General features: G+C 45.4%; 1 protein-coding gene across 3 annotated transcripts in view; it reads right to left on the bottom strand.

Moving 5' to 3' along the window:
- LOC138165359 (FAS-associated factor 1) overlaps nucleotides 1–23,998 on the bottom strand; it is a 419,204-nt gene that overhangs the window by 14,042 nt on the left and 381,164 nt on the right. The window lies entirely within an intron of this gene.

The raw sequence follows: 23,998 nt of genomic DNA, 5'->3' as shown, positions 1-23,998 counted from the left end.
GAGTCTCTGATTTGAGTGCAGGCAGCTCCTGATTTTTTTTTCCTTTTTTTTTTTTTTTTTTTTAAAGCAATTGGGGTTAAGTAACTTGCTCAAGGTTACACGGCCAGTTATTTCTGGGTGTGGTGCTGAGTATCTGAGCCTGGATTCGATCCCCAGGTCATCCCGACACTGGGGCCAGTGCTCTTACTCGCTGAGCCACCTGGCCGCCCCTCCTGATTTTTTTTAACCTGCACTTGAACTAACTTTCCTAGCAGAGAGTTCCCATGGGCTTCTGTTTGTTTGTTTGGTTTGGTTTATTTTGCTGCAGTCCTGGGCTGTTTGAAGGTGCTTACTACAGTTTCTCTTTGGATTTCTTTATCATTATTTGGTCTTGTGCTATTTTTTTTATCTTTGCTGGAATATATGTGGGGAAGCTTGACTCTATGCTATAACTTTTCATGCTGTTCTCTTAAAAAGAAGTCCTCCCAAAGATGCAATTTAATGGGGATAAAAACAAATTCTCCATGGATGAATTTTTAAAAATCATCTGCATAAGTACAGGGTTATGAAGCTGTGGCTAGACAATAGCAGATATGAAACAGGCCTGGGGCTTGTAGAGAACTCACTGTGTTGTGTGATGTGGCAGCCAAACCTCCCCTGTTCTTTTAAGCTGCAGGTGGATGCTCCCCAGAATAGGAGCCTTTTCACAGCTGGTCCAGCTCTCCACCGCAGCCCCTTGTCTTCCCCTGGAACAGCACTTCCTCACTGCACCACCAGGAAAGAAGACTGTCATCTCTCGGGGTACTTAGTCTGCTCGGCACTGCCACTGCTACCCTGGCCACACTGCCTTGACTGGTGAGAAAGCACGTGTCTACACAATCAGACCACCCTCTCTCTACCCAACCCCAAGGACCAGACCAGGCAGGCCTCACACACCTCTGACCCACATGCCCCAGCCACTCCTTCCCTTCAATGGCAGCATTCTACCAGACTCCTCTTCCCCCTCAGCTCAGTACTATGGAAGCCCCTTTGTTCTGGGTTAGGGCATGTCTGTCAATTGACTGTCCCATGGATCAACTCACCACCCCTGTGATCTCCCAGATATTCCTTTCCTTGGACAACACTCTAGGTATATGAATTTGAATATAAGTTCCCCAATTAGAACTCAAGTTTTTTGAAGGCAGAGACCATCTCACTTTTGTACATACATATTCTGTGCTTGGCATAGTGCCTGACTCATAATAAGTGCTTAAAAATGCGTTTTCATTCATTCATTTATTCATTCACTCACTCACTAATTCATTTGATCATTTTGACCACATCTGGAGTATTATATCTAATTCTGTGTGCCATATTCTACAAAAGATATTGACAAACTGGATCATTCCCAGAGGAGAGTGACCTCTAAGAAGAATGGAAACCATGGCATAAAAGGATCAGTTGAAGCGATGGGGATGTTTAGCCTGGAGAAGACTGAAGGGGAACATAACAAGCACATTCAAACATGTGAAGGATTTTCACACGCAAGTGAGATTAGACTTGTTCTTTTTGGCCTCAGAAATAAAACTAGGTCCAACAGATGGAAATTATAGCAGTAGGTTCAGCTGATTACAAGGAAGAACTTCTAACAATTAGAAATGTCTAATTATGGCACAAGCTGCCTTGGGAAGCAAAGAGTCCCTCAGCGTCAAGTGTACAGTGCTTGGAGTTTTGGTTCCTTAAGCCCAACTGTTTGAGGGTATATGGCAGAGAAATTCCTGTCCAGGTATGGGCACAGATTGGGCTGGCCCCCTCTGATGTCCCTCCTCAGAGATGCTGGGATTCTATTATTTACAGTGGCAGAGGGAGACCCTGCACAGAAGGAATCATGGCCCATCAGAGGATCAGAACAAAAAACTGCTCTAGGAACAAGAAGTCAGCCCCAAGGGGTGGGTGGCTGGGACTGATAAAGCAGTCCATTACTTTCTCTCCCTCCTGCCTCACTGGAAGGTGTCCTGAGATCACCATAGCTTTTGGGTAGAAAGAGAGACTGCCCCCTAGGAAAGCTACTCTTGAATCTGCTCAAGCCTGCAACTAATTAGATATGCTTGCTTCTCAAATCCACACCCTGCTCCCCAAGGGCCAACCTGGCCATGGCACAGCAGAAGTGTGCTGGCACCAATGTCTCTGTCAGGGAGGGCCTGGGTTAATGCACACTGTCCTCCACACTGTATCCAGATGGAGAATGGCTGAGCCCAGAGTGGGGGCTGGGTATAGGGGTGCATACAGAGGAGACACATCCTTTTTAAACTCCCTGGCTGATGGGTGATTGTGAGCCCAGAAGGATGTCCCAACCAACAATTCCTTCTTCTCGGGAGGTGGAAGTCAGCAGCAGGCCCTGCAGCTGATCAGGGTATCTGTTTTCACCCTCTGCCAGCCTCCCCCCCCCAACCTTCTGCTTTCTAATTCACGGGGGGCAGCCCCCTCTGCAAATGTTTACACCCTTCGCCAATTACCCGACAATATGGCTCCTGCTTCTGTCAACAAACAAAGCTGTTGCTGTTTTGTTTTAGCTCCTTGGCATTTTCTGCTCATCTGCTTTCACCATTGTTCCTAATTAACATGCCAGAACTCCAGCCTCGCCAACTTGGTTATTTGTGGTCTGTCAACAGAAGGCTACCAGGCACAGGGCAGAAATCTGTGATGACCAGTGAGTGGTTCAACCTGCTCTAAGGGAGGAAATTGAGGCTGAGGGAGGGCAAATGCCTTGGCCAAGGTGAGTTTGTGGCAAAGCCACATCCCAGGGGTTGTGGCTCCTGTCACAGAGCTATTTCTGCCCTACTGTGCCACCCCCCACACACACACACTGGAAGAACAGAGAGCACTTGGCTTTGCAGATGAGGTCCTGCTGGAGCCTGATCACAACTGTGTGGAGCAGGGGCTCAGCAAGGTCACAGGGTCAGAGGTGAGAGGTGAGCCACGCCAGGCATGCTGTAGGGAAGCAGGGGCTTGGAGTCAGGAGACCTGGATCCAAGTCCCAGGGCTCTCTGACTAGCTGCACAGTCTGTGACAAGTCCCTTCTTTTCTCTGGGCCTCAGCTTCCTCCAGAGGCCTTTGGAGCCTGGTCCCTCTTGGCCACAAGAGATGGTGAGCTGGTCTCTGAAAAGCCTCCCCTGCACCATCTCCGACGCCTCTGTGTTGGTGTTGATTCACTGCAAACACGGCTCCTTCCCTGGAGGCTGGGCTGGCAGGGGCTTTTCATGAAGTGATAAGCACTTGAGTTTTCACTGAAGGTTATTTGAGACATGAATCTGCAAGTGAACTGTTACCAGCTCCATCTCTTCTCTGCTGGATGAGGCCAGCCCAGCCGGGCTCTTGCAAGAGAACAACGCTCAGCAAACACTTCCTGACCACCTAATAACAATGAATTGGCGTTCGGGAGGCCCTCTGAAGTCTGCCAAAGCTCTTAGGCAGGATTTCATTTGAGATTCACAGCCACTCTAAGGCAGGGACTGTAGCATCAGTATCCCCATTTTACAGTGCAGGAAACTGAGGCTGAGACTTGCCCAAAGCTACCAGCGAGTCAGTGTCAAAGGTGAGCTGGGATGTGAACCTGGGTCTCCTGGAAGCCAGGCCACTCCATTCCCCCTTCCATGCTGTTCAGGGTTCTGTACTTCACTCTGCTGGGGGTAGACAGAGATGAGGAAGGCCCAAGGTCTGCCCCCTTGTGGTGCCCTTCCTGGCAGGACTTCAATCCCAGCTCTGCCCCAGCGGCCTGGAGTCTTTGGACTTGGGTTTCCTTGTCAATACAAGTGGAGGTGGGAGTGTCAGACTAGCTGATCTCTGGGCTCCTCTCAGGCCACACTTGGGGGATGCCTTCAGGCTCTGAGGCTGTGTCTCCTGACGTGGCCAAAAGGGAGAGCCTCCTCCCTGCAAACTCACCACCCCTGTGTTCTTCATCTGTTCCTTTGCTCACAACTGTCTCTTCATCCACCAGATGTGAAAATGACCCCAACCCACTGGCTTTCAAGGTCCACGTCAAACGCCACCTGCTTCAGGAAGGCTTCTTAAACCTCTCCCTCCTCCTAACTTGTGGTTTTTAGTGGGTTAAAGGACCCCCCCAGTGGAGCCCTGCCCCTTTACCTTCATGCTCTGTGACCTGGCATTCAGAGTCCTCCCCGATCTCTACTTTTGTTTTATTTCACTTTTCTTCCCTTTTGTACAAAGAAATGGTCAGAAAGGCTCGGCTGACTGGGGAATGGGTGTGGCAGACACTTCTACTGACCACACTGGCATAGAGACCTAGGACAGGGAAGGAAGGGAAATAAATGGGCAGATGCTTTGGGGGATCAGGCTGAGTAAAACCATCATCTTCCTGATACTATTCCTGCCTAGTGACAAAAAGAGACCATCAGGCAAAGCTGTATGACACGAGCCTGTGTGACAATGCGATGTCCTCCGTCTGAGCAGTTCCCACATCTCCACCGTGAGGAAGCAAGGATGTCTCAGTATCTCTGCTCCAGAGTCTTCCCTGGTTTTCCATTACTAAGAGTTTAACTAGCCCTTTGTGAAAGGCCAAGACCAAATCCCCAGGAAACTTCTCCATTTCCCCTGCTTAGTAACAGCCTCCCTGTCAGAGCTCGCCTTTGTGGGAGTCTTCCACGTGTCTGACTTGAACTCACTTCTCCGGTATTGCCTCCCCCTTCACAAAGAGGCCGCAGAGGCCTTGCAGGTGTAGGAAGCAGGCTCCTTGCAACAACCCTGAAAGGAAAAGTCCTGCTGCTGTTACTGTTCTCATTCCCCACAGGAGGATACTGAGGCTCCAGAGGGAGACTGCATCTTCAAGGCCATCAGGCCAGTAAGTTCAGAGGCAGAATCTGAACCTCACGTCCTATCCTGGCAGCCTGGTAGTGCCACTGTACCAGGGCACCTGGAGTCAGGAAGAGCAGAGTTTAGGTGTGGCAGGGGGCCCCTGGGCCATAATGGCGCTTACTGGACAGGGTGCCACGAGCACCAGATGAGGCAACATGATAGAAATGACAGCTCCTGTTAGCCTCCACATACTAGGAGCACGTCATCTGTCGACTGAATATTGAATATTTGGCTCAATGGCAGGAGCTTGATAAACATCAGAGAGGCTGCAAGAGCTGCCAGCAACACCGAGCTTCTGGATGACCAGGGGACTCTCTAAGACTCTGAAGTGACAGAGTGGTGCTAGAGAAGAGTGGGTTCTATAATACCAATCGCTCTACACACTAAGGCTCACAGCACTGCCTTCCTCCTCCCCTTCACAGAAAGAATGGAAAAGTGGGATATGTCCAAAGGAGAGGAACCAGCTTAGTAAGGCATAAGGAAACCCTATCAGATACCTACACCAGGCTATGCTGGATATTTGGGAAGGGACTGATACAAAGACACAACTAGACACAATTCTTGCCTTCATGGAATTTATAGCCTGGTAGGGGATCAGGAACCGGAACCACACAGCTCAGAAGCAAGAGAAGACCGGGAGGGTGATCGCCATATTTGAGAACTTGAAGGGCTGATGCAGGAACAAGGGATTTAACTTATTCTGCTTGGCCCCGGAAGGAAGAACAAGAATTACAGGAGGCAGATTTCAGTTTAATATGGCAACAATTACGGCTGTTCAAACACTGAAATAGGCTCAGGTGTGAGGGGGTGGGTTTCCCACCACTACAAGTATTCAAGCCAAAGCTGGATTTTGTGCAGGAGCTTTCTGTACTGGGGGGTGGGGAGGGAAGGGTATAGAAGGAGAAGGAGAAAGCTTGACTTAGGTGTCTACTAAGGTCCCAAGGTTAGATGGGACTCAGGCTCTGTTTGATACCCTGAGAGCCTACCTTCATCTTCAAGAAAAGCAAAAGCTCAGAATTTTAAAGTGATAGGGGAACTAGAAGCTTTCTCAATAAATACAGAAGAAAGCAAGGCTGTTCCTTTTCTTTTATATTATTTTATACAGTTCTAGAAATGATAGTGTCAGGACCCCCATGCCAAGACCACACCTCTGTCACTCCTCTCTTTTCTTCTATTATAAGGAGACATCTTGCCTTCAGAGCTAAGGCCCAGCAAGCATGCTGTGCCCTGAGCTTGGCATAACAACAGTCCTTTGGGCTCACCCTCTGGATGAACTCTGCAGCAGCTAAATCACAGAACTGGTTCAAACCAGCGCCAGGTGGTCCCTGAGCTTGGACAAGTACCTGCAGGAACCACATTCTGGTCATGAAGCCCTGCTATGAATAGACATATTGTTGCCATTACACCTCACTGCTTGATTCTTTGTCTTGCCACAACTATATATACCAGGGCTTATCCTTGCTTCCTTGGGTCTCCCAGGTCCTAGACCAGACCCCAGAGTACATGTTTTCCCTCCTCCAATGGAATAAAGAAAGATCTTTGCTCATTTCTTTGGGCTCTTTGGTAATTTCTTTTTCAGAGTTGACAACAATAAGAATAATAGGCCAAAAGAAAATAAAGGCATAAAGATAGGCAAAGGGACAAAGCTATCCGTATCTTCATGATGATTTACTTAGAAGACCCTAGAGAACCAGCAAAGCCACTAAGACAATACCTTCAGCAAAGTTTCAGGCTATAACCGCACCCCCCTTCTCTCCAAATCAACAATATTTTTATATAATAGCAACATATCCAATAGGGCATGATTAAAAGAGAAATTCCATTTAAAACAACTAAAAAGTACATAAAATACCCGGGAATCAGTCTACCCAAGCTCATTCAATATTTGCAAAGGTACAATTACAAACTGTTCCTTAAAGAAATAAAGAATGCTTAAGATAACAGATATTTAGCCTTCATGACTTAAGGGAAATGCCAATGTAATAAAAATGACAATATTACCAAAGTTATTGTAAAAATGTAGTGCTCTGCCAGCCAAACTACCAAAGGGACACTTTTACAGAATTAGACAAAATAACAAAATTCATTTGGGGGAACAGAAAAGCCAGAGTATCAAGGGAAAAATGTTCCCTTCCAGATCCAATAGAAAACGCGTTGGCTATTAAAGCCTTTTATAACCTGGTCATTTCTGCCTTTCAAGCTTTATACACTTTATTCCCCTCCACTCATGATGATCCATTGACACTGGACTCCATATTGTTCCTGGTCCAGGACACTTGTCTCCAGATCCAGCCTTTGTACTCAGTGTCTCTCATCCCAGTCATGTTCTTCCCTCTTGTTGCCACACCCTGAATTCTCTGGTTTCCTTCAACTCAAATCCCATTTTCACAAGAGGTCTTTCCTGTCCCCCCTCAATGTTGGTGCCTCCCATTTGCCTGCCAATATCTTGCATGTACGTAGCTGTCGGTATGCAGTCTCCCTCATCAGACTGTACGTTCCCTGAAGACAGTAGCTGCTTTTGCCTTTGCATCCCCAGTATTTAGCAAAGCACCTGGCACACACCTGCTTGTCGACTTGACTAAAACAGAAACAGCACTTCCATATTGCAAACTATATTATAAGGCAGGAATGATAAAAATAGTTTTGTATTGGTTAAAAATTTTTAAAGTAGATCAGTGAAGCAGACTAAACAAGGAACAGAAATACCTGACTTCACATCTCACTGGAAAGAACTCAATATTTGATAGGGACTGGGAGAAAACTGAAAGCCTGGGAGAAATCAGGTTTACACCAACATCTTATACCATATCCCACAATTCAAAGTGGATATGCGATTTGAATATTAAAGATCATACTGTAAACAATTAGAAGAGAAGCATATCATATGCCCTTTGCAGCTATGGATAAGGAATGTTTTTTGGAGGGGGAGGACAGGGCAATTGGGGTTAGGTGACTTGCCCAAGGTCACATGGCTAGTAAGTGTTAAGTGTCGGAGGTCCCATTTGAACTCAGGTCCTCCTGACTGCAGGGCCAATGCTCTATTCACTGCACCACCTAGCTGCCCCAAGGAATGAATTCTTAAGCAAACAAGGGACAGAGGCAGATAGGAAAGGCAAAATAGATCATTTTGATTTTGAGCAAAATAAGCATTTAGAATCAGGGGTTTTCTGAGAAAAAAAATATTTTAATAAGATTTCTAGTCTGCTATTCAAAATATATGAAGTAAGAGAAATATATGACCCCAAGCTATTTCCCATTAGATCCATGGTCAAAAGATATAAACAGTTTTCAAGAGGAAGTTCAGATTATAGAAAAGAATGATTCAAATCAATAATGAGAGATATGAAAATCAAAATATCCTTAAGGCTTCACCTCACACCCAGCAAAGTGATGCCAAAGATGACAAAAGATAGGAATAGTCATTGTTGTATAAGACGTGGAAAGACAGGTAAACTAGTGCATTGCTGGTGAAGTTATGAATGGCACAACCATTTTGTAAAGAGATCTGGAATTATGAAAAGAAAGTGACTAAAATGCCTATATACTTTGATCCAGAGACTCCCTTTACTGTGGGTAAAATTGTCAGTGTCACCACAAATTAGGACCAGAACCAATATCCCCAAACCAAAACCATAACCCAAGCCCCATACCATAAATTTAGGAGCCAACTAGGGTTCCTTGAGTTCACCAGAAAGGGAGCCCTAGCTGAATGGACAGGGACTCTCTGAAGGAACAAAGGACAAAGTTTTTCTAAGGTTTCACTTCAGGTAGGAGGTGACTGAGGTATGGGGCCTGCTGCTGGGGGCTAGTAACAGGAAAGGCTCTTCTTCAGGTTAGCTTCTCTTGTAAACCTGTCATAACAGATAGGACATCCTCGCTGCTTCAGCAGTAAGGAAGGTCAAAGACAGGGTAAGGGCTGTGATCAGTACAAGAACATCGGGCTTTCACTCAGGAGCTCTGCCGAATTTTTTTCAAACTGTTTTCTTCTTTTAAAATTCTTTTGTATAGAGTCTGATGGCTCTCTGGGATGGTGGAGGTAGCAGGAAATGTAAGCAACATAGAAACAAAATGTATCAATAAAAGTTTATTTAAAAAAATTAAAGGAAAAGTTAAAAGAGGAAGAAAATACAACATGAAACACTCACAAAATACCAACTGGAATCTGAATTATTTACTCTGCCAGTCAATAAAACAAAGGGACCCTCTGGATTTCTGAGAGGGCATGTGCTCCTGGCAGTGCAGATGCCTCACAGTTAAAAGGCTCTGCATCAGGAGTCCTCAGACTCATGGCTCTGCCACTCACTCATTACTGGGGGGACCTTGGACAGAGCCTCTCTTTGGGTCTCAGTTTTTTTTACTTGCAACAGGAAGTAGTTTGACCTGACAGACTTGAAGGTCCTTCCCAGTTCTCAATCTGGGATCCTCTGAACTTCTGGCCTAGGACCAGTTATTTCCAAAGGAAGAGTATATATTTGGGGGTGTGTTCCTATGGAACCAAGCTTCAAGTTTCAGACAGGCAGAGAGAATAGTCTAGGGAAATATCTGGTGAGATACATGAGGTGCTCTGAGGGTCCGATCCTGGACAGGGTGGGAGAAGCTAGTCCAGGGGTAAAGGAGAGAGGAAACTTCTCTGCTGGATTGAGTGGAAGAGGCAGAACCCTCCTTGCACCTGCCCACACACTGTTTCCTGATGGGCTGGACTTGACTCTTCACCATCAGTCAGGGAACAGAGAGGCCTCCATGGAAATGCAAGGAAGGCCAGCTAGGTGCTGCCCGGCATGGGGCCCAGGTTAAAGTGCCCTAGCTGGGGCATGCAATCTGCTATGCAATCAGCCCAAACTGACAAGGGTTGTCTACTGTGTTACGGTACCTGTAAGGCTAGATACTACTAAGGGAAATGTTTTCAGTCAGTCAATAGCACCTACTATGTGCCAGACATTGTGCTAAGCCTTGAAGATACAAAGAAAGGCAGAAGACGGTCCCTATTCTCAGGGAACTCACAGTCTAATCGGGGAGACCCCATGCAAACAACTAGGCACAAAAAAAAGAAATAAATACAAGATAAACTGGAGCTAATCAACAGAGGACGGGCACTAGCATTAAGGAGGATCAGGAAAGGCCACCTGAAGGAAGTGGGATTTGATCGGGGACTTGAAGGAAGCCAGGAGGTAGAGATGAGAAGGGAGAGAGGGTTGGGGCGGGTGTGTGTGTGTGTGCGTGTGTGCGTGTGTGTGCGTGTGTGTGTGTGCACGCGCGCATGCATGTTTATCTGTGATGTCTATCAATAAGCAGTAATTCTGGGATGGCAGGGTCCTGAGAGCTTATTATGTCCAATCCCCTCATTTTACCGAGAAGGAAAATGAGGCCCAGAAAGAGTGAGAGACTTACCCAGGGTCACACAGCATGTCAGAGGTAGAGCCTGGAGTCCAAATCCAATGGTCTTTCTCTGTTCTTCTCTTGGCTTCTGAAACCAGGTGACCTTTTGAGCGTTTGGACATTTTTGTTTCTTAGAATTCCAGACTCTCTGAGGGCAGCTTGTTGAATGAACCTCATCAAGCATTTTCTCTCCACCATTTTGGAATATAGTCTTGAGCGTGCAGCTGAAGAGCTCTCAGGAGGGAGAACCCAAAGCCAAAGGCCACCTCCTCTGTGCAGCCCTTCTTAGTACTACAGTTGCTGACAATGGCTTTCTTTTTTGGCCCTTTGTGTATTTAGGGTTTCTGCTGTATGCACTTACTGGTGCTCTCTACGTGCTAAGCTGGTCTCTGGAGGGCAGGCAAGGCCCCACCCCCAAGAGTCCTCTCTATAGGCTGGGATGCCATGGTACAGAACTAAAAAAATACTTTCTGACATGATCCAATGACTATGGATCTTTCTCTTCACTTCCTTAACCTGCCCTCTCAGTTTCAAAGCATAAATCTATTTCCAGACTCTTCTCTTCATTTGTATGGACAAGCACTTGTGACAAGATCTACTCTCAATGGAGGAAATCCCTTAAAACCAGTTACTTGAATATCCCTAGGCAGCCCAGGGCAGTAGAATGTACATTGGAGACAGAGGATCGGAGTGGAATCTCAAACCCTGACTTTCCAAGCTGTGTGAACCTTGGGACCATACTTCAAATCTCTGGGCTCAGTTTCCTCATCTGTAAAATGGGAAGAATAATGCTGATATTGCAGAATTTATTAATTTACAGTGTCAGGAAAAGGGCTAGGAGCTGGGTACCAAGAGAAAGGCAGGCACAGTCAATGCCCTAAAGGAGCTAAACAGGGAAGCCAACATGTCCACTGGCTAGCCCCTGTGCCTGGAGCTCTCGCCCTCCTTGTCACTGCCTCCTGGCTTCCTCCAAGTCTTAGCTAGCGTCCCACCTTCCTTCTACAAGAAGTCTTTCCAGTAGACTGGAAAGTAGACTTCCTCTGAAGAGGAAGAATTATGATGCTTGGTGGAAAGAAGAAAGGGTGTTCAGTCCAGAGAAAGGTGGTGCTGGTGGGGTGGGATCTTCTAAAGGACAGGGGAAAACAGGCTATGGAAGAGAGATGTCATGTGTTCTGCCTGGCCTCTGAAGGCAGAAGCAGGAGCACCCAGTAGGCAGGTGGGATGCTCAGAGAGGGGCCACAACCATTTTCCAGGAGTAATAATGACAAATGACCGATACACTTCGCAGCTCTAAGGGTTCCAAAGGGTCTTTCCTCACAATCTCGCAAAAGAGTTAGTAGAAATATTGTCATGTCCATTTTATGGATAAGGAATGAGGGTTGCCATGTGACTGCTTGGCTCCAGAGAGCTGAAATAGGGGCAATTCATAGGGTCACAGCGTTTAACTCAACCTAAGAAAAAATTCGCAAGCCCTGGAGTCAGGAGGACCTGAGTTCAGATCCAGCCTCAGACACTTACACACAAAACTAGCCTTGTGACCTTGGGCAAGTCACTTAACCCCAATTGTCCTCCCCCCCTCCAAAAAAAGAAAGAATTCGCCAGCAATTGGGGTTGTCCAGCTGTGAAGTAGGCAACCTCAAAATGTAGTGAGTTCTCTGTCTCTAACTAGGGTTCAATCAGAAGGTGGATGACTGCTTCTCAGGAAGGTGGTATAGATGGAGAATAGACTGGGTTAAATGATTTCTAAAGGCTGTTTGGCTTTGATGTTCTAAGGCTCTATGATGTGATATGGCAAGGCATTTCTTCCAGGTAAGGACTAGTAAGATGGTTTGTGTTCTGGAAGCCACGGAAAACCTAATAGAAATGCCTAAAGAAGATGATCCATTGAGAGAGAGAGAGAGGGAGAGAGTGTGAGAGTGTGCACAGGAGTGCAAGCACGCATGTGTGTGTGAGAGACAGCATGTGTGCATGTATCGCAAGAATTCAGTGAGATGATGGAAGAGAAAAGGTTTTGAGTACAAAGTCCAGCATAGCTTTGGTAATGTGGCAGTAGGGAAGAGAATAATTAAGGCAACTCTCCTTTCTAGAGCTCGTGAAGTTTAGTGCCATAATTCTGTAAGGCATACACACTAACATCTTCATGAAGAGACTAAGGCTCAGAGAGACACTGGCTTGCCCACATCACAGGGCTCTGGTGGGTGCTGGAGTTGGGTCTCCAGCCCAGGAGTCTTTCTGTGCCTGACTGCCAATCTGGATCTTCAAGCCTTCTCCCCAGTTTACCTAAGCTGTTCACAGGTGAAGTTGGGCAAGCATAAGCTTGTCATGAATGAACCTCATCATGTCAGGGACCCCCTGAGGGAAATTCCCATCCCAAGAGGATTTTGACAGGCCCCTGGGAGCCAGAGCCCAAGGGCAGGAGTGGCACCTCGTCTTTCCAGGGCAGGCTATATTCACCAAACAGCTATCAAGTGCCTATCAGTCACCATCCTGGGCACTGAACCTTTAAGTAGACACGGCCTGTGGGAGAGGGGAATGTGACTGCCAAAAGGGCCAGTGCGCAACAAAGGCTTTTGGAAACAGAGTAACATATACAGAGCATTTACTATAATAGGGCATTTTAAAAACACTTCTTTCAATTCAGAAGAAGATGTTTTATTCATTCTTATCTTAATTGCAGTCTTGTCCTTTTTTGAGTACTCTGGCCAAGAGTTTAGCCATGGGTTGACTTAGGCTTTATACAAGCCAGAAAAATAGGGAAAAAGCTGAGCCTGTGTCCAAATCAATGTGGCACTGAATGGTAATGATTTAACTCCACTTGAATTTTCTTCTGGGGTAGGGTTCCAGATTTTCTCCTTAGGGATTATATGACCTTGGGCATGCCACTGCCTAATCCAAGGATCCTGCAAAAATGGTAAATACTGCCTTGCTTTCCTTCAAAGTCTGCTGTGAGACCCAAACAAGGGAACAGATGTGAAAAGGCTCTGGATCCATCAGTGCCAGATGCTGACTGCCGTTATTATTGATTAGTATTGTTAATAATAATGAAAACTTGCCAACAATGAGAGCTTTGCTGAGGGGCCCGAGTTGTCCTTCATGAGGGCCTTTAGGCAGAGCCTTGGATGAGCCTTTGTTGGGGATGTCACAGAGGGGATCCTTGTAGAGGGAAGTTTGGACCATATGCCAGCCCCACGTATGTGACCTGACCAAGGTCCCAGAGCTGCAAGTGGCAGAGTCAGATACCTTGAACCCACATTCCATGACTCCATGGAGAGCCTCTCCTGGTTCTCTGCATGTTGGCTGGAGCGTGGGCTGGGGAGAACTTCTAACACATTTGGATGCACACGCAGGCTATGAAAGGTAGAGTGAGCACTCTCTTACACACACACACACACACACACACACACACACACACACCTCTCCACAGAGACAGCATCCCAGAGCTTTGGCTTTGAACGTGAGTTAAAAGAGTTCAGTCCTCAGCTGTCCACAAAAGGCTTGCCGCCATCATGATTTATTCTGATGTATTTACTTATCCAATTACCCCAACAGCAGGAGATCATTAAATCTTCCAGTTACCAGATGCAGCACTTTGAATATCTTGAATGTTACCAAGGCTCTCTCAGAGCTATGTTGATATTACATTTTATCTCTGAAAAAGCTTATGAAACTGGAAGGCAAGAACTGTGAATGGAGCAGGTGTTTGCTTTGAAGGCTGGGCCAGTAGGAGCCTGGATGAGGCCCAAGCAGAGACCAGGGTTTCCCCAACTTTTGGGGGGACTCACAGGAGGAGTGTTGAGAGGAGAAAACCTGGATTCCACTAAAATGGGAAGAGGCAAGATCTCTGGATTGGAAGCCAAGGGACTTGGGTTCAAGGGGCAGCTCTGCCACCAACTCAGGAGGTGACTTTGCACAAGGCCCCTCAGCTCTCAGCAGCAGGTTCTTCATGTGTAGAATGATGCTGGTGGAGATGATCTCGAAGGGCCTTTCCAACTCTGACAATCCATGATTTTATGAGCAGAATGCAAAGTAGGCTGGAAATGCACATCTAATTATGGGGTTCAGTAAATCCCTACCTGGCTTCAGTAAATCCTCCTCCATAAAAAAAAAACTGGTTTTTCTTATCACTGACATCATCAGCTAACTAACAGTTACCAAGCCCCAATTCTGCCCAAGGCAGGACAGAATGGCTCCACAAGGAAACATGGTTTCAGACCTACCTTCATTACTAATGTGGAGAAGTCCTCATCTATGATAATGGAGACATGAGCAGACTCAAAGGTCAGGTCCTTTCAATTCTATGCAGGTCAGTGGACAGTAAATACCTAATGTGTATAGAGATCTACTGCTCAGAATTAGAAGAGATTTGAAGTTTAAATACGGTAATGCTTGCCCTCATGGAGCTGACTGTCTAACTGGAAATACTACAGCTGCGTACACACGCGTGCGCTGCACACGCAGTAAATAAGGAAATAAAAACAAAGTAACAAATGGGTCAGGGAGACGAAAGCAAAGTGGTATGTTTAGTGTGCGGGGAGAAGGGCCAACTACAGACAGACACCCTCGTCACCCAGGTAGCACATGAGTTAAGTTTCAGAGGATGGGTAGAAATTCAAATGATGGGGAGGGACGAAGAGTGCAGTTTACGCACAGGAAACTGCCTGGACAAATGGCAAAGTGGGAAAGCAGGGAGGATGTATAGGAAACGGTGAATAACTGAATTCAATATGAAAAGCCATAGTGGGAGAGGGCTCTAGACAGAGGAGGGCTTTGACTAGCAGACAAAGGAATTCTAACTTGATTTGGTACATGATGAGGCACTCCCGACGTGGCTGGAGCTGAAGCCTGACATCCAGAGCCCTGTGCAAGGAAGGCCAGTTGGACAAAGGCATGAAGGATGGTCTGGAAGTAGGAAGACCTGAAAAGAGGCTCACAGAACATTGGAATGGTGGTTATATAAAAATAGGGAGGATTTTGCAGAGATTTTGTAGGGAGAATCCACAAGTTTTGGCAACTGACAGAACCTGAAAGGTGAGGGAGAGGAAAGATCAGAAACAATCCTAAGGTTATGAGTGTGAGCAGACAGGGCAGACAGGAGTGAAGGCACATGGAGGGGCAGGGAACACAAAGCTTGGTTTGAGACAAGTTAACGAGGGTCTGAAGCGCCAAGAAGAGATGTGGGCTGGTGCCATAAGAATACATGAAAGGGTGTGGAGAGATGTAAGAGATAGCAGGTAAGGGGATGGGGATTGGGTGCAGAGCCAGTGACGGCAACTGAGGAATGGGTGGAGAGGCTTCTTGTGAGGGCCAGATGATTCTGATTCTGTGTGTGGAGAGAGCTCTCAAGCACAGAAGCAAGCATCCTAAAGGCCATTCCAGGAACCATGGGCACTTCATTGTGAGAACTATTTTGAGAAATTCAAAGATTCAGGGGGTCATTCTACAAAAGAGGCATTAGACTTATTCTGCTTGGCCCTAAAGGGTAGAACTAGCAGCAGGGAAGAGCAGTTGGGGAGAGAAGAGTGACCAGCCAATTTAGATTCAATATAAAGAAGGATTTCCTATTAATCAGAGTTTGACTACTGAGATAGTGATAGGGTAAATAATAGGGAACATAATGTCCAGAAAAAAGGCAGAGGATAGTCCTGCAGTAAGAACAAATCTGGACCAAGGTGCTCGCTTCTGGGCATCACAGTTCAGGCTGCAGAACATCCAGACGGGGCAGCCCAGGCAGAAAAGTGCCTCTAATTCGTGCCATATGAGGAAGTGTTGGAGGAGCGGGGGGATATTTAGCCTGGAGAAGGTAAGACTCAAGGGGTCTGGGGTCAAGTGTTTGTACAGATGCCACATGTAGGAAGGATTCACTTTGTTCTAGGTGACCCACAAAGCCAGAACTAGGAGCAATGAGGAAAAGGTGTGGAGTGGCGTCAGGTGCAGTGTGAGGTCAGGAGGCTGCAGGCAGTAAATTCTGCCCGTCACTAGAGGTCTTCAAGGAGAGAGAATGTTTTAGAGGGAAGGGATTCCTATTTTATCTCTGGGTGGAAAGGGTAGACTCCTTCCAGAGAAAGATCACTTTCTCTGCACAAGAGACTATGACTTCTGTCAGTGGGGGCAGCGTCTGAATTGAAGAAATCCCAGGTCCTCAAAGTCCTGAAGTATTCTAAATGCCCATCTCTCATCACTCATCTTGGCTTCCTCAGTTCTCTGTAGGGGTTCCAATAAAGTATTAAGCACCTAAAGACTGGAATTGTCCTCCTTTAGGGTCCAAAAGGGCCAGTGGCCCACCTGTGCACACTGCTGGGCCTGGGCTACACTGTACAGCCTGGATTACATGAAGCTACAACCATCGCCCTTTCAGGAAGGAACAGATTTTTCCCTGTTCATTTAAATTGCTGTTAGAATTGGCTAATTAAAAGGATTTAAAAATTCTTAATACTCTAAACAGAACAAACTGGTTCTGAATTATTAAGCAACATTGTTAATGCGTTTTGAATAACCTTATGTGGCTTGGCTGCCACCTGATCCTGAGCCAGGGCTCTGATGAATCAGTGTGAAATCCTGTCAAAGCCTCAGCTCACCAAGGCCTCCAGCTACAGTAAATAAAGAGCTACAGGCTCTAGATAAACTGCCTGTGATTCGCAGTCTCAGCCCAGAGCTCACAAATAAAGCCAGCGGAAGGCTTGGAGCTCGAGTGCTCAGAGGATCCTCATCTGCTTCCAGGCCACATCGTCCCAGGGCTCTCGGAATGTGCAATGGCCAGGCTGGGAAGGGCTTTGAAGGTCATGGGAACAGCCGTCTCCTTCCAGAGGATGCAGCGAAGGCTAAAGCAGAATAACTTACTCCAGGTCACAGCTGCAGAGCCAACACTGCAGACTAGCCAGCTGTCTCCTCTACCCCCCATCTGAGGAGGGCCTCTAACAAAGGTCTTTCCGGAGATGAGGACTTCCTAACTCTTCATGAAGGGGATCCCTGATCTTTTCTGGGGCCTCTCTCTGCCAAGCCCCAGTTACCAGGGTCCTTCCCTCAAGGCACTTGGCATCTGTTTTGTTATTGTGGCCTGCCTCTGATGGAGACTGGCTATGTGACTCTGGACATGGGACTTAACTTCCAAACACTGCTGCAGAGAAGGAGCCTCCTTACACTGGTGAAAGCACGGCCTAGTTCCTAATCTTATCTCTATAGTTGTACTTACCTATCCATGTATGGGGTGTTTCCCCTAATAGAAGGTATGAGGACAGGAACTTTCGAATTTATCTCCAGGGCCTGGTACAGCAGGTGTTTTCTTGACTGGGGCTTGTTTCCACAGGCCCCTCTACAGAGTACAGGAAGAATCTACAGGGAAGACCTGTAGGGAGAACCCTCCCAGCCCATCCCCCAACCCTTTTTACCCTCTACAATGGTTAGAAAAGAGAGAGAAGGAGGTGGAAGCTGCCTTGGTCGAGGGACCACCGGGCTGGCTCAGAGGAAGGGGTGGGGCATGAAGACAGCTATTCCTTTACTCAGCAGGGATGGGGAATGGTCCCTTCCTCCTGATCTGATTCCAATCCGGGTGACCTACCTCATCCAGCACGGTGAGATGAATCCCTGGGGCCCTGAACTAGAGGACAGGACTTCTGAGGCTAAGCCCTGGCATCGCCACTAATTTGGACTTGTTTGTAAATCCTTATTCCAATATATGATGATAACACTACTGAAGCTTAGCTAGTGTTTTAAGATGCGCAAACTGGTTTACATACACTATCTCATTTGTTTTTGATCCTAAGGATTTCACAGGGATTATGGACCTACATTTTAAGGATGAGGAGAAAACATACCTTGGATATGTTGGGGGCAGAGTCTAGATGCTAGATTAGAGGCAACCCATAATTTTCCTCCAAAAAGCTTTAAAATAATGCCTCAAGTCAAACTGTGAAGTGGCAGAGTCAACAAAAGGTCAGCAGGAGAAGTCTGTGACCCTGGGGTAGAGGCCTGTCTGGAGTCCACACATGTGGTGGCAGCAGCAGCAGCCACTTCCAGAGCTCTCAGGCACTGGGTACAGTTGGTGCTGAATAGCAACTCTATTGCTCATAAGCAGTTCTGGGTCACAGTTCCAGGGTAGAGTGAAGCACTGGTGGTCAGTCACAAGAATACAGTGGCCCTGGGCATGATACCAAAGCAGATAGGAAACCCAGTGCATGCAAATGCATGGGACTGGGGAGCCCTTCCTGGTTAAAGACCAGAGAGCAGTGACCACACCTCTCCCCAGCCATACCATCTTGGAAATACCAAAAACTTGCAGACCTTTAAAACTAGCTCTGAAAATAGTAGCACGATAAAGCCTGAAGCTGGGACAGTGCCTCCCCACCCCCAGGTGGGCAAAGTCCAACTTTGAACATAAAATTCTAAGTCAAGAAATAGGCTGGAAAAACGAGCAAACATAACAAAAAGAATTTGACTATAAGAAGCTACTATGGTCACAAGGAAGACCAAGGCACAAACTCAGAAGAAGACGGCATTATGAAAACAGCTACAAATGAAGCCTCAGAGAAAAATGTAATTGCACCCATGCTCAATAAGAATTCCTGAAAGAGTTAAGGAGATGAGTAGTAGAGGAAAAACCGGGAAAATAAATGAGAGTAATGCAAGAAAATCATGAAAAGAGAATTAACAGCTTGGTGAAAGAGGCACAAAAATACTGAAGAAAATATCACCTTAAAAAGCAAAATTGGCCAGATGGAAAAAGAGGTACTTTTACCAAATGGTAAAAGAGGCACAAAAATTCACTGAAGAAAAGAACTCCTTAAAAAGCAAAATTGGCCAGATGGAAAAAGAGGTACAAAATCTCACTGAAGAAAATAATTCCTTAAAAATTGGAAATGGGCAAGTGGAAGATAATGACTCCATAAGACACCAAGAAACAATAAAACAAAGAAAGTCAAAGGAATGAAACAATAGAAGAAAATGTGAAATCTCTCATTAGAGAAACTGACCTGGAAAACAGATTGAGGGGAGATAATTTAAGAATTACTGGATGATTCTATCATTTAGTTATAAAAGACATAAAATAAGATGGTATAGAGAATGGGAAGATGGGTAAGAAGAATATTGTTATGCCAATTAATTTTTCTGTAATAAACTGTTTTCACTGTTGTGGAAAAATTATTGTTCTACTGGAAAGCCATAATCAAAGAAAGAGCCTAGACTTAAGAATATTATATGAATGGATACAAAGTGAAATGAAAAGAACTGAGAGATTATTGTGTACAGTAACAGCAATGTTGTAATGATGATCAACTGTAAAAGACTTGGTTACTCTGATCAATACAATGATTTAAGGCAATTCCAAAGGATTCATGATGAAAAAAATGCTATACACCTCCAGAGAAAGAGAACTGATGGAACTCTGAGTGCAAACTTAAGTATAATTTTCTCATTTTCTTTTTTTTTTAAAATGATTAATATGGAAATTTTTTGCATGATTTCACATGTATAATTGATATGTTGCTTGCCTTCTCAGTACGTGGGGGAGAGGTAAGGAGAGAGAGAAATTGGGACTCCAAATTTAAAAAGAATTTTTAAAAAATACATTTTAAAGAAAAAAATTTTTTTAAAAGGAGGAGGAAAAAGATTGGGAGAGGATCCTGATGGGTTCCTGTCTCATGGCTAGTAAGTGCCTGAGGGAGTTTGTCTTCCAAACCAATTGCCTCATAGTTAGTAGCTGTGTGATAACAGACAAATCACTCTGCTAGGACATCAGCAACTCTGACTGTCCCAAGAGGCTCTCAGAGAGCAGCTGGTCCAGTCTGAAACAGAGTAGGAAGCAGCTCATGGTCACTTTGCCTCTGCCTGAAGACTGCTAGTGAGGAAGAGAGCTCCCCATTGTTCCAGGCAGCCTGAATGATTTTCTAGATCACATCCCCCCTGAGTATTCTTGGTGCTTCAGAAAGGCCCATCACACAAGCAGTCTTAACGAAGCCACCAGAAAAGGTAGCCCTCAAAATGCCAGTTGAGGTGACAATTTCAGATCAAAGATGGCTGCAGAAATCACAAAGAGTACACCAGAACTGGTTGTATGCAGAGCAGACAGGGCTCAAATATTCTTTCTCTGTGTTGATCCTGACACCCAAATTGGTGCTCTGGCTATGGGCCACAGTGTGCCAATGCACGGGGACATGGGCTCAGGAGGGCCATCCCTGGCTTTGGGAAGTACAAGGAGTAGCTGGAAGAGATTAATCAGTGCAATTACATGTGTGGCTGTTTCTGCTTACAAGGGAATTAAACACCATTTAGATTTTAAGTGAGCAAAGCATATTTTTCAATGAGAAGCACCATGAATGGTAAGTAATTTGCCAGTGATTCTAAGTTCGTAGCAGGTGGCCAAGTGCCCTGGATTACAGACACAGAATGAATTAAAGTTTGTAGGAGATTCTGGACTTGCCCAGGGTATCTAGTAAGTGACTGAGTCTGGATTCAAACTCAGGTCTTTCTCAGGTCTAGTGCATTATCCACTTGTCTTTTAGCTACCTTCATAATTCTTAATGGACTGAAAGGCAAGACTCAAAGAGTTATCATTAATGGTTCAATGTCAACTGGGAAGGAGATTTCCAGTAAAGTGATGTAGAGGTCTGTGCTTGGTCCTGAACTGTTTGACATTTTTATAAGTGACTTGGACAAAGACATAGATGGAATTTTCATCAACTTTTCAGATGACAGATCAGCCAGTAGATGACATTGTCAGGATCTAAAAAGATCTTGCAAATTTATAGCACTGGGCTGAATATAAGATGAAATCCCAAATTCCTGCACTTAGGTTAAAAAAATCAACTCCTGAAGGATGGGGTGGGGGAGAACAGACAGTGGTTTGTCTAAAAAAGATCATGGGGTTTTCTGGGATTACAAGTTCAAAATACATCAGTACTCTGATGAGAGGGCAGCATGGCAGTGCTTAAGTCCCACTGTCATGTTCCAGGCTCAGAATCCATCTGAAGGACTGTTTTCACTTGTGGTGCCACTGCGCAGGATGGACACTGATGAGCTGGGAGGTGCACAGACAAGGGCCGCCAGTCCATGGCATAGGAGGATTGGTTTAAGCAATAGAATCTTTTGCCTAGAGAAGACTCAGGGGGGACAAGGTAGCTTTTCTTCCACCCTGTCACCTTCTCCTGTTTCCATCTTCTTTACACGCACTTGTGTACATGTCTTCTCAGAGTCCTATCTGGTGGTGTGGACATCCACAGCACTCTCTGAAGGCAATGCCCAGTTTTCCTCTTTCATGGAATTGTTTTCAGAATTTTATTCTTGAGAGCATCCCACCCTTCCTTGGCTCAACCACCTGGTCCACTCAGGAGATTTTGCTTTTTACTGAACTCTTGGAAAGTTGCTCTCCCAAGTCCAGGGTGCACATCAGACTGTTCCCAGCTTTGCTTCTCTCTTTTCTACCCAAAATGACAAGAAGTTGTTTCTTTCCAAAGGAAAGCCAGAAAAGAACCTACCATTATTGCTTCTACTTTTTAAAGTATGAAATTGTCATGACATTGGATTAAGAAACGACAACTTGGTCTGCTTTTGGCCAAGTGTTCCACATACACCTGGATAACTGGATCCACTTTCACTCTCTCATGAGTCTGTGCCAGGCTTGACATCTATTCCCTTAACTACTCTCATCCATTTCCTTTTTCTGTGCAGATGATCTGTTGTATCCTCTGAGGGTAATATCACTTCTGTGTCTGTTGCCCTGGGTCTAGCTTTGATTTCTCTCTTAATGCTACCATATCAACAAAACACATGCTTGCAGAACCATACAGCAGCCATGAGATGCAGTCTCAGCGAGAAGAGCAAGGATGAATTTCTTTCCTTAGATTAGGTTTTCTGCTCTAGTTCATTTTACTTGCTTGTCATCATTAGTGTATGTGAGGCAATGAACTTTATTACCAGATCTTATTTTGGACTTTGCTTTGTAGTTATTCTCTATGCTCTCTATTGTGGAGGACATACTTAAGCTCATTTTCTCTCTCCCTTTTCAGCTGAAGGTCTTTTTGATCAGATCTGCAAGATTCAAGGTAAATACAGGATTTTTTTTTTTACTTCACTCAGATAAGCTTATATAGTTTTAATTACAATTATTTTTTTTAAATCTGTGTCACATTATTCAGAAAACATGCTCATTTATTACCTGGATCATGCTGTATATGCTGTTAGGGCTAAATAAAAATCAAGATGATAAGCATTGGTGTGCATATGGATTGGCACATTTCTTGCCATAATTCCATGGATCCCTAGGAGTCTTTAGTTCATAGGATGGCAATCACTGTAAATTCATCCTTATTAGTCCTTTTTAAATATGCTTGGCCCAATATTAATTATTCCTACATTTTAAGTGATATACAGAAATCTGAAACTCCAGATGCCATTTTCTCAATGAGCTGTTCCCATCTGCCTTTTTCTTGTGTATCTCTTACCTTCAATGGGGAGGAGTAATGAAAACACCACCTTTGCTCTTTTGGTCCTCAGTTTCTCAACAACACTTCATAATCCTTAGCAATACTTTCTAGATTCGTTCTGGCAGTATCATCAATCAGGCATTCATGCCCTGGTTACATGTCACAGCACAACAGAAACTGTTAATGCCAATTGGCGGGGTAACTCTTGACAAGAAGTAAAGTATGATGGCTACTTGTTTATACAACTCTGATCCTTACTGGATCTCTCTTCCTACTTGCATGACCTTGGGAAGATTACTTAGCTTTTCTGGGCCTCGGTTTCCCTGGCTATGGAATGAGGAGAGAGGATGAGATGCCTTTTGAGGTACATTCCACTCTAAGATAATGACCTTGTGCTCTTTCTCCTGATGTCATCTGAGGACCCACATCGTCACTCTGACTCACAGAAGATGAGAAGCAGCTCTAACATGCAGTTCTCTCTCCTTGGAGAACAGCTTCATGGTCATCAGCTCTGAGGTCCTCCCATGTATTACTTGGTCACAGGTGAGGTTTCTCTGAATACCTTTGCTTCTTTCTTTTTTAAAGCAGCTTTTCTTTCCCTTTTTAAGGGCCCACATCATTCTCCCTTATAACCTGGCAAGTACGCGGGCATTCCTCTAACCTCTTTCCTTTCTCTTTTAGAACACAGAACAGACCACTTAGAGCAAAGGGGAAGGGAAGAGGAAAAGGAAGGAATAAACACTGATAGACCACTCATTTGATCCTTACAACCACCCTAGGATAGAGGTGCTATTATCACTGCCCCTGTTGTACAGATGAGGAAGCTGACTGAGTGATTTGCCCAGGGTCACACAGGCAGGAGCCACAGAAGGCCACATCTGAACTCAGGGCTGACTCAAGGCAGAGTGCTATATCTGGAGTCACCGAGCGGTCCACAGAAAACACTTACTGTGTGTACTCGGAAAGTCACTGCTGGTTTCTTCACAATCTTCCCCTCGCGGTCTTCATCTTTCTTGGCGATGCCTGCCCCAGAATGTGATTCCACGCTACCCAGGTTACAATGACTTCTGAGCACGTCATTCTCCCACAGTAGATTCGATTTTTCTTAAGGAGAGAGACTACCTAATTTTTCACCATGATATCTTCAGTTCTTAGTCTGTTTCCTTGAATCCTTAGCTTGATATTTTCAAGTCCTTCACAATCTGGTTCCTGACTGATTTCATATGAATCCCCTTTCTTTGTTTTACATTCCAACCAAACTGACTGACTTTCTATGTCCCATCTCCCTCTTTGCTGAGGCTCTCTTCTGGAACGTCCTGACACCCCTCACAGCGTGCATCCTATTGAACTGTCACCCAAGTCTTCCTCTATGCATA

This window comes from Petaurus breviceps, unplaced genomic scaffold, assembly GCF_028583685.1.
Source record: "Petaurus breviceps papuanus isolate PSGF00001 unplaced genomic scaffold, PetGlider_PUasm1.0 208, whole genome shotgun sequence".
Taxonomy (NCBI): Eukaryota; Metazoa; Chordata; class Mammalia; order Diprotodontia; family Petauridae; genus Petaurus; species Petaurus breviceps.
Note: the sequence above shows the minus strand (reverse complement) of the source record. Positions and strands in the feature narration are given on the sequence as shown.